Raw genomic sequence first — 11,997 nt, 5'->3', positions numbered from 1 at the left:
ATTGACAAGTAGTCGAGAGCGATCTACTATGCCTCCAGGACTTTAGATATTGCACAACCAAATTACACTACCATAGAGAATAGCTTATCACCATCTTGTTTGCTCTTGATAAATTTCGATCTTAATTGCTTGGTTCTCATGTTATTGTGTTTATTGACCATGCAACTTTGAAGTACTTGTTGAAGAAGGCAAAATCCAAGCCTCGGCTGATTAGATAGATGTTCTGGCTCCAAGAGTTTGACTTAGACATTTGTGATAAGAGCGAAACACAAAATTTAGTGGTTGACCATCTGAACAAGATTGAAAGGGTTGCTGATGATGCTTTTGACTTGGAAAATATTATTAATTATATCATTTCTTCTATTTTCCCTCCATTGGCATCCAAAGCTCAAATTGACAAGATTCAGACAAATGCAAGGTATTATGTTTTGGCTTACCCATATTTGTGGAAGTTGTGTAGTGACCAGGTCATTAGAAGATGCATTCTAGACCATGAGATTGATTCGATCTTGCAACATTGTCACTCTTCCGTAGTTAGTGGTCACCTCGACACTTAGAGGACCGCTCGTAAGGTGCTTGGTTGTGGTTTTGTATTGGCCTATCATCTTCAAGGCTGTGTGGAAGATTTGTAACACTTGTGAGCAATGTCAGTGAGCTGGTAAATCCATTTCTTAGATACAGATGCCCCGACAACCTATGCTATTCTGTAAATTTTTTTATGTCTGGGGTATAGATTTCATAGGTCCTTTCCCTATCTCTTTTGGCTTCTCCTACATTCTGCTTGTTGTTAATTATGTTTCAAAGTGGGTGTAATCCCAAGCCACTAAGACTAACAATTCTTGTGTTGTTGTGTATTTTGTTAGATCTAACATCTTTCGTAGGTTTGGAGTACCATGAGCCATTGTTAGTGATTAAGGCACACACTTCTACAATAAATCCATGTAGGCTTTTCTAAAAATGTATGGGGTTGTGCACAATATTTCCACACCATATCACCCTCTACACTAACGGGCAAGCCAAGATTTCAAATAGATAGATTAAGAGGATATTGGAAAAGATTGTGCAACCCAATAGGAAGGATTGCAGCAATAGATTGGAAGACACTCTTTGGACACATAGGATTGCTTATAAGGTACCCGTTGGGATGTCTCATTATCAGGTTGTCTTCGATAAAGCATGTCATCGTCCTATAAAGATAGAGCAATGAGCCTAATGAGTTGTGAAGTCCTAATATCTCTCTTGACCAAGCTAGGGAGGAAAGGAAGCTTTCAGATGAATGAATTGGATGAGATCTGAATGGAAGCCTATGAGAACTCCAAGTTTTAAAAAGAGAAAACCAAGAAATTCCATAACAGCTTGATAACTTGGTCACGTTCACCATTCCATTTCTCAAAGATCAAGTTCCATTAAGTGTTTTAAATGTTTAGGGTATAAACACGTTGTTTTGAATTGCCAAACCAAGAAGACCATGATCTTAGAGAAGAGTAATGATGTTGAGATTGAACACTCATTTCCCCCTTCTCTTTCAAAAGAATCTTCTTCCTCTAGTAAAACTGAAATGTGTGAGAGAGACCCTATGCTAATAAGGCGCATGATAGGCCAAGATCAAAGTGAACTTGAGCCAACTCAAAGAGAAAACATTTTTCAATCAAGATACAAAATTAACAAGTGGGTTTACTTTTTAATTATTGATGCAGGAAGTAGTACTAGTGTGGCTAGCACAAGGTTGGCGGAAAGCTTAACTTAGAAACCATTTCTCATGATAAAACCTACAAACTTACATAGATAAGTAAGTAAGAAGAAATATGTGGCAACAAATAAGTCCTAATTAACTTCTCTATAGGAAGCTACAAAAAATGAGGCCCTACGTGATGTTTTTCCCATGGAAGTTACATATATCTTACAAGGTAGGCCATGGAAATTTGATGAACAAACTTCACATGATGGGCATACCAACCAATACATTTTCTTCACATATGAGAAAGGGATCACTTTACTACCCCTGTCACCTCAAGAAGTTAAAAAGGATAGAAATAAAGTAAAAAAGGATAAAGAAGAAAAGGGGCAAGTTTCCACCAAAGTGTTACTTGCCTACAAAAAGAGTTTTCCAAAGCAAAAGGTGCACCAAAAGTTTTTCTATTCCCAAACCAAGAGAGAAGAACAAGGGCGCAAGCAAGATCCGGGAAGAGTGGCTTAGAAAATTTAAATGGCCTATCCTAACCTAGGGGTGGAATCATTAAAGATGGAGAAAGATCTCATGAGAAATTACTTCATCACCTCCATTCATCCTCCATCAACAAAGACTTCAAGAATTTGATGTCACATTCTCTCCAAGAAGAGGAGGATAATGAAGGCTTGACCCCTACCAAGGATGATGACTATGGCAAATGCTTAGGAGAAAAGCAATTCCTTAATCTCTTTCATTATTTTTTTTTTCATTGTGTTTGAACTTCACTAAGTTGACTTAATTGACCCAATCTTAGTTGACTTGTTGACCTTTGACTATGTTTGACTTGTTGACTAGAGTTGACTTGACTTAAGCCAACATGTTAAATCCTTGTTTATGTGTTTTGCAGGTTTAATCAAGGTTAAGTACGGTGGATGATGTGGCACAACCCTAGTGGAGAAGTGGAGATGATATGGAGCATAGGTACAAGAGAGAGAAAAGGCAAAAGTATAAAGTAAAAAGCATAAAGCATAAAGCAAATGTGTCTTTGTACCTTTGGTCTCCTTTATTTCTAGCACACTTAGGCTGCCTTTTGGAGACATATGAGACACCTTCTTTGTCTCATTTAGAGATTGAACGAAATTAGCATTGAACACACCATAATTAGCTTATTTGTCTCTCATTTTTGTAACCTTATTTGACCTAGTTTCTAGAAGCTAGGGTTAGATTTTTGTAGAGAAATCCATATGTATATTTTATTTGCTTAGAGGCCCCTAAACTCTTCTATATAAGGGGTGCTCCTAAACTTCTAAATGGTTGAACATTTTAAAGTAAAATACTCTTTTGTATCAACCATTTTTCCATGAGAGCTTTCTCCTCCAAGGAGTGAAGGCTTCACCTTGGCCTTATCTTGCCTAGCAAATGGCGACATTCCTTCACTCATATCTAGAGTTGGTTAGCCTTGTGTATGAATGGAATGCTTCACTTCCATTTTTATCATCTTTTATGCTTTCCATTTTGCTTGTTTCTTCCTTATTTCAATTCAGTTTAAGCTTATGTTCATCATTTGGGTTTTTTTTTCTTGAATCAATCTATTTCTCTCATTCTCTAGAACCTTTAGAAGTGAACATTCACATCTAAATAGTTTGCTATATTAATGTCAAGTAGGGATCTTCTCTAGGTTTTCCTTAAATAACTCATCACCATATTCTCAAAAATATATATAAAAAAATCAACTTAATCCTCATCACGTGTCCTCTTCCTAACGGAGAGGATTTTTTCCTTGGTCTCCAAGTTTGTAGAATTAGGGTTTTACTTCTCCATTTTGAGACACTTTAAGGTTGCCTAAGCTTACAAATGGTGTCTCTACCATCTATAACTATCTTTGGATTAAGTATTGTTATGTTGGAAATTGTGCCATACTACTCAACCTAGGTCACCAAGGCTATAACACCCATTCTAGGTTTCTTCTAGCTACTCTTCCTTAAGAGTTAGCCCAATCTCTCTAGAGAGAACTCAAACACCACCATAGCCTTTCCCTCTTGCTTAACTCATATAGCTTGGAGTAGGATCCAACATCTCATCAAAACCCCCATATGTGCACCATACTTCCAGCACCATTAAGTTTCCACAAACCACCACCCTTCTTCTTTGTCTTTATTTTCTATTTCTTTATGTTGACTTTCCCTAAGTGGACTTTGGTTGACGTGACTTTGGGTGACTTGTTGACAATAGTTAACTTGACTTAAGTTGACTCTGTTTTGTAGGACATGCTAGGCTATTTTAGAAGGGAAAAAGACTACATGGAGAGGAGGAGAAGCTCACTCTTAGAGCCAAGCACACCTAGTTGCATAAGGAGAAGCATGAGGAGTTGACCTTCCCTTCTAGAAGATCAATGGCGCATATGGAAGGCTAGGAGACCAAGCTAAAATAGTCACCGTTTCAAGTCTCCTATTTTAGATATAGTTTCTAGAAGCTTTTTGTGTTATTGCACCTTTATCTTTAGCTTTGGTTTTCTATAAGAGGCCTTTTTTTTATATCTATAAGAAGGGCAGTCTTAAAACTTTGGAAGATTTGAATATTTTGAAGTTATATACTCTATATACTCTCCTAGGAGTGTCATCTTTTCTTTGTCTTATCTTGAGAAAAGCTCTCAAGTAGTGACATACACCACTAATCTTGCCTTAGTGAGCCTTAATTGCCCTTGAGTGGTGTGCCTTCATCAAGAGCTCTTGTCCCCTCTTTTATCATCTATCATCTTTTTATGTTCATTTCAATTTTCTTATACTATGCTCTTGGTATTCTTGTTTTAATTTTCATTCTTCTATTCTCTTCGAGAGCTCCTAAAAGTGCACCTTACATCTAGATAACATTGTTATCCTAATGTCTATTGTGAATCTTCAAGGAGCTTTCTTAATCCCCAAAACACCATATAATGCCAAACTCTAAAATGGGTCTTTATCAGTCTACATTTTAAACTATAAATTTGGTTGGGTACGACACCGACCAACAGGTAGCAAGTTTCCAGGTCTAGCTATTGTTCTCAATCTAGGCTTTCCCAGGTCATCTAGCAGCAAGCTTTATAACACCTACATGTTTAGCAAATACAAGTCAAGTCTCAATTTTTTTTCTCTTTTTTAAGTGCAGGGTTCATCTTCAATTATAGGCCCTTTTTGCTCAACAAATGTATCTTGAAAAGAGAGTTTATGTACAATTGCAATTATTTGTTAACTAAATGCAAGAACTTGTTAACTATTTAAACTATAGAAAATTTGCCTAATACTAAACGGATAAAAGTCTAACATATAAATAATAAAAAGAGAGTAAAAGATAAACTACTTCCTAAACTAAAACTATCATGCAATTAGTCAAAACTAAATCAACTCCTACTCTAAAAGCAACAAAGGGATCAACTATTTTAAATTCAAAGCAGAAACTAAAATAGAGAATTTAAATCTAAACTTTAACAAATGACAACTACAAGATCCTACCTCTAACAAGCTATTTAAAATACAATAAACAAAACTAAAATCAAGCTAAAACTAGACTAATAATGCAAAGAAAGTAAAACTAATGAAAAGACAAGAAAAACTATAGACACACCATATTCTATCAAATAAATTCTAAACTAAGAGTAACAAAACTAGGAAAATTAAGGACAATAGTACTCTACTCTAGATTCTCACTAAAAGTGGTCTGAAAACTACAAATTAAAAGGAAATTAAAATAAAAGACTACCTAATCTACAATAAAAATTGTAACATCTCTATTGGAAATTACTTAATTAAAATAAATAAATACCAATTGAAAATCAAACATCATAATTTTATTATTCCCAAACATGGAAAAAATTTAAATATCTTTCAACACGCCATAGTTTAAATGAAACTAGAGTAGTAAAATTATTACAAGTTCCTAAATCCGACAAAATAGTAAAAAACACAATAAAATCCCTAGCTCAAGAGTCCCTAAGCTAGCCCCCTCTCCATCGTTATGCATCAACAGCATCACTTGGAATATCATCTGCTCCCGTGTGATAAATCACACAATCATCGCCAAACACAAACATAAATGATGAGTTCATAAATAATTGACATATAAATTAATAATATCAATATACACCCAACTATTTTATTCTAGTTAGTTCTTGGCCAAGACCTTAATACCCTAAGGTTTTTCAACCTTCAATTCACACAAATAGTTAACCATGGACTCAGGATGTATGATGCTCACACGAACCTGCCCGCTTGTGGTGCTGCCTCTACGAACCTTCCTGCTCGTAGTCTTGCCTTTACGAACCTTCCCGCTCGTAGTCTAACTCCACAAAACTTTCTGCCCGTAGTCCAACACACGTGATCCACTAGCTACGAACTTCCCCGCTCGCAGCATCTCTCAAGTGTGAGCATGGAACATACGAACCTCCTCGCTCGTATCCCCACACGAGAGTAACATGATATGAACCTCCCCACACATATCAGCACATGTTCACCACCATCCATGAACCTACTCGCTCATGGCACAACATCTCCTGATCCAAGTCTCGCATCACTGCATACAAGCAACACACATAAACCACTACCTACAGCGTTATCGCCTAGCGGGACACCATTGCTGCCAGGCGCCAGGCCTATCCCAGACCCACTGTTTCAGGGTCTATCGCCTGGTGGATCACACCTTGTCGCCAGGCGCCACGCGGTGCAGGGACATCCTTGTTGCTCCTATCGCCTAGCTGCCACACCCGTCCGGCCAAGCGCTATACTAGTAGCGTACCAGCTACTGTTTTAGCACCCAAAAAAGATTATCCTACAATCCCTTAACACCTCCAATGGTATTAATGTACTCTCATACATCAGAGTTTGATTCTTGGTCACTTGTCACTCCACGCAAGGTTCCATTACCTATAACTTACATTCTCAATCCATCTATTCAAGACATAGGATTTTCCAAGTTTTCTATCATTATCCAATGACTTAATCTAACTTATGAAAGTGACGCACAATCTAGTATCTCAGAGCACACAACCTGCTTATATCACATTGCAATAGTACCACATATTCCCCTCAAATACCTTCCAATTCATGCTACACAATTTATGATTGATACCTTACCCTACTAGATTGTAAGTATCCCAACAGTTATAATTCTATATCCAACAAAACTCCATCCTTTCTAACATACCCCAATCTCAATGACCAGTACCATTATCCTTTATTCTATTCTCAAAACCATGTCCATACCAATTCTCTCATACTAGTACTATAAACACACCTTCATAATTTTTTCATTATGGCGTTCCAACTTATCAAGGCTTAAATTTAATATTCTCGTCCACCTCAATTCGTCACGATGACCTATACACAACTCTCGACCCTACACCATCCGAACACTAAGTTGGAAAGCTTCAAGCTATCACCTGGCGGCAGATTATGCGCCGCCAGGCGACGTAATAGATTCTGGGAATTTCCCAGTTTTTCCCTCTATGCAAAACGTCTCTTTGCTTCCCCAACCCCAAGTCCCCATACCACTAGGCCTCATTCTTACACATATCCAGAAAATGAAAATGCACATTTATGGATACAAATAATTAGCAATCAGACACTGGAAATCGATTCCCAATTAACCTTACTTCAACCCTATCATAGTTCCATGATTACGCCCACACCCTCGCTACAAAGCTTTATCACCCAATCCAATTATTCAATTTACACTAGTAAACATCAAACACAGTATACACCAACCAATTCCAGAAGTCGCAATGACTCTTGCACCAAAACACCACAAAATAGCACAGAACAGTGTCGCGCCCCTGGTGGTAGTTCATCGTCGCCAAGCGGTTCATAGCAGAACCCAGAAACTGAGTCAATTCTATTGTGTCGCCTGGCGGCACATTCATGCCCGCTAGGCGGTTTCTAGGAAAAAACCCAGAATTTGCGGAAAACAACGTAAACAGAGAAGGATTTCATGCAATATGGTTTATACAAGGCACAATACATTATATACGATTAAAACATACGAAAACAGCTCCACTTACCTGTTGATCCTTGCTCAATTTGAAATCCCAAACTTTTTTTGTGATCCACAGGAGTCCTTCTTTGTTTCACCACCAATTTAGTCTGCATACCTTGTGCCTATGTGGCAGATAGTTGTTATGATCACCTCCTCTCATAGTGCACTTAAAATGGCAACCAAGCAAGTGCACAACCAATTCAATCAATTCATGTTTCGTGATAATTCTTCTAATTTTAGGATTTCATTATCACTACTCATATTCAAACATAACATTAAAATAATTCACTTATTAAAATAACATACAATTGGCATACATAGGACTCAAACCCAAGTCCTCTCACACAATCAAGTACGCTCAACCATTTAAGCTAGTACTTTTTCACGTCATAACAATCCACATTAAATGCCATAAAGGCTCCTACTACCCGCATTTATTAAATAATTATTTATTTAATTATTTAAATTTCCCGGGTCTTACAAAAATGTCCTAAAAAGCTAAAACTCACACAAATTAAGCACTTGGGATTCATCAATAACTCTTCTCATTCAAGAGTGATTTGCATGAGTGAAGTACCTTTATTTATAGGGTTCATACATGGTCAAGACTAAGCAAAAAAGGGAGGAAAATTTCAATTGAATTCCCCTGTATGGTCCTAAAAGCTCGACCCAAAGGGTGGATCACATGTCATGTGTCCACTCATGCTTTCCACATTACAACATGCGCAAAATATGGTGCATGTGCACATCCCTTGCTATGAATAATTTGCCTAGGGTTTCTCTTAGGTTCAACTGAACCCAATTAGAACCTTAGGTAGGTTACTCTACCCTGGACAAACCCTATTTTATTTAAGGCCCCAATACAAGCCATAAAACCTACACTACTGGCCCAACTCAGGTCCAAAATACAAGGTTATCAAATGATTCCTACTATGCTTTTTACACTATTTTGATTAAGGTTAGGTTAGGTGAAAAACATCTTGGGCCTGTAAAGTTCATATGAGGCCTAATCTTGTATCCGTCTTTTCATTGTCGTGGTGGTTAATCACTTGATCAGTGATTTACCATCAAACATAGAACACATAAACAAAAAACGCACACACAAACTTTTTACTAAATCTCTTTACAATTTTCTTAGTATATATATATATATATATATATATATATATATATATATGTGTGTGTTTTGTTTTTGAATTTAGATTTTTATTTCAACATTTATTCTAATATAGTTTTTATAATAAATTTCTTACTTATTAATAAAAAATCGTAAATCATTAATCCTAAACTTTTTTAATTATTATAGTTATATTGTATCATTGACTTTTATAAAATTTTCATAGGATTATAATATTACCAAAATCTTCATTAACCTTTCTTTCAATTCTTTTTATATTTTCTCTAGGCCCACTACTAAATCCGTAATTATAGAGGATGGAAAGAGATATTAGTTAGTAAACCTTATGCTAGTTAACCCGTTCTAACACGGTGACAAATCCGGAAGGGAACATCATGGGTGGACCACAAAAGATAAATAAAGTTATAGTAAGATACGTCTAACCTATTTTTTTCGAAAGAAAAACATTTAAATAGTGAATCATTGTGTGCCGAAAAACATACAAATCATTTCATCACATCAATCATTTCCATTATATAGAAAATATTGTTAAAGGAAATACTAACAAGAAAAACATGCTATCAAATCAAATTCATATACAAACAATACATGTCAAACTTATTTAAGATAAAAACAAAGTAAGAGGAACTCTACATGTCATAAAATCATATCATTTATAGTAAATTTTAATTTTTAATCTAAATAAACCAATTTATCTACATAATGACTTTTTACATCTAAAATAGAAAATAATATTAAGTATAACTTACTTTTATAATATCCTCAAATATGTAATATATGTACATGTTATGTTATTCTTGTAATAAATATTACAAATATTACACCATAATAAATATATCAGTTTAATATCTCACGGATCTCATTAAATTTGATACTGAATGCACATATAAAAATAAGAAATCAAGTATAATATTCTATCAATTAACTTTGTTTAACAAATTAATTGTCACTTCTACATTTTTTGTGCACTTCCTCACTATAAATGTCACGCATTCTGTAAGCCCCTTTTTATGTCTCAAAAAGGGTTGGGCCTGACCTTTCGTAAGCCCAAGGTCAACCTTTCTGAAGGACCCCAATACCCCGTCAGCCCCCTCACAATCTCACTTTATCTTTGTTTCAGAAAAACAACTTTCCTCCCCATCTCTCTTGTCCTCTGCTAGGAGTTCTACTAGGGCACGAAGTTTGTCCGTCTCGGAGCTAGCAAAACTCATTCTTTTTCCAAGTAAGCTGAGCTTTAGAGCTTCTGGTCCATTCTTTTCCTTTAACTCACTATTTGACCACGTTGGTCAAGTTAGGGTTAAGTCTCCTAACCTCGTCTTGTGCGAATCTTCATGTTTCAGCTCACTACTCTGGCCTTGGAGCTGAAGTACTCCTTAGTTTCGAGATTGTTTGCATTTTGGTTAGCATCTAAGCAAGGTAAGGAAAGCTAGGTTTTGAGTCTTTAAGAGCTATTTCTGCATGTCTTTGGTTTGTACCATGATTTTATGCTTGATTGATGTTTTGGATAGTATGAACTAGCTTGTTTGCGCTCTGGTATGTTGCTATTGAGTTTGAGTCCCTGCTGCATGCGCGTAACAGTGGCGAGTACTGGTATTCTCGCTTAAGCGAGCTCGTCTCGCCTAGGCGAGAATAGTTGAGACTCGCCCAGGTTCTGTTCGAGCAGCTCGCCCAGGCAGAGGGCTCTTGTTTTGAGTGACACGCTGTCTCGCTCAAGCAAGAGTGACTCGCCCAAGCGAGTTCTCAAAGAAAACTTGGTGTCCTCTGCTCGCGTTCTCATCCAGGCGAGGGATTTTGATTTTGGGCGAAGAGTGATCTCACTCAGGCGAGGGAGTCTCGCCTAGGCGAGAGCTCGCAGCGAGCCCCTGTTACAGATCTCGCTCAGGCGACTTCGTCTAGCTTAAGCGAGACAGTTGTGTAGCTTAAGCGAAGACAATTAGCCTAAGCGAGAAAGGGGTCAGGTTTGGGTCTATTTCCTTTGATTTATCTGTGTGTTGGCTATATGACTTGAATATGCATGATTTCCTGATATATATATATATATATATATATATATATATATATATATATATATATATATATATATATATATATATATATTATATGCACTGGAATTGGTATGTTTGGTATGAGTGATGGCATGGAATTGTACATAATGGTTGGGTGAAATGAGAATTGAATGTATGAGATGAAAGTGGTGGTTGTGGCATGAGAGACATGAAAATTGTATGTGATAGGCGTAATTCCATGAGTCTCGTGGGAAGATCTCATGGTGGTGTGTAGTGTATATATTAAGATATGGATTCAAGTAAGGATCGCATCCCGAAACTCTAAAGGGTCAATGAGTCTCAAGTAGAGCAAACTGACCCAAGTGGTGAGAGTGGCGGGAGGCCTTAGTCTTTGGTAGGATAATGGCCTTAGATGCTTGAAGGTTAACCTTGTGCGTGGTAGGGTGAAACCCATTGGCAATGGCTCTGCAGAGAAGTAGAGGCCACCACGAGTGCAAGCGTCCAGTGAATCCGATCTTAGTATATTTATCCGGATAATTGAGTCATAGTGTCCTGCTTGTTTGCTACAAACATGATTCTCTGTGTTGTGTTGCATGCTATGGAATGTTTAAGTACTTGTTCGTTATACGATGATAAGATTTATATTACACTAGCTTACCCTTGCATTTTTGTATATGTTCCTGTTATGTTTTCTCTTTTGCGATGATCACCCTTGGTGGGAGCAGATGGGGGAAATCCTAGGAGTAGGCCTAGTGGTAGCAGTAGTGCAGCTTAGGGGATCAGTATGTGTGACTCTCAGGAGCAGTTCTATGGCCCTAGTGCCTTTTAGTAATTTCATGCTCTAAAGGAGCATCGTCTTCTTTAAAATTGTTGGCCTTCCTTTGCTTTTGTTATGGCATAGTAGTATGCCCAAGCTTGCTTTCACAGTATACTCTTGGATGACTGTAATAGTTACCTTTCTTATATTTTATGTTCATTCTGATTACTTCTCATTATTATAACTATGTGATGATTTAGTTTAGTAGATTCTACCCTAATTTAAATGGGATGTCACACATTCTCATACTAAGTATATACTTTATTTCTCTCATACTCACTTTACATATTCATATATTTTATGTTCTTACTAATTTGAACGGAGAATTTTCTCAAAATAGTTCCCCCTCTTGATTGATCAATTA

The sequence above is a fragment of the Vigna unguiculata genome, chromosome 3, assembly GCF_004118075.2.
Source record: "Vigna unguiculata cultivar IT97K-499-35 chromosome 3, ASM411807v1, whole genome shotgun sequence".
Classification (NCBI taxonomy): Eukaryota; Viridiplantae; Streptophyta; class Magnoliopsida; order Fabales; family Fabaceae; genus Vigna; species Vigna unguiculata.
Note: the sequence above shows the minus strand (reverse complement) of the source record.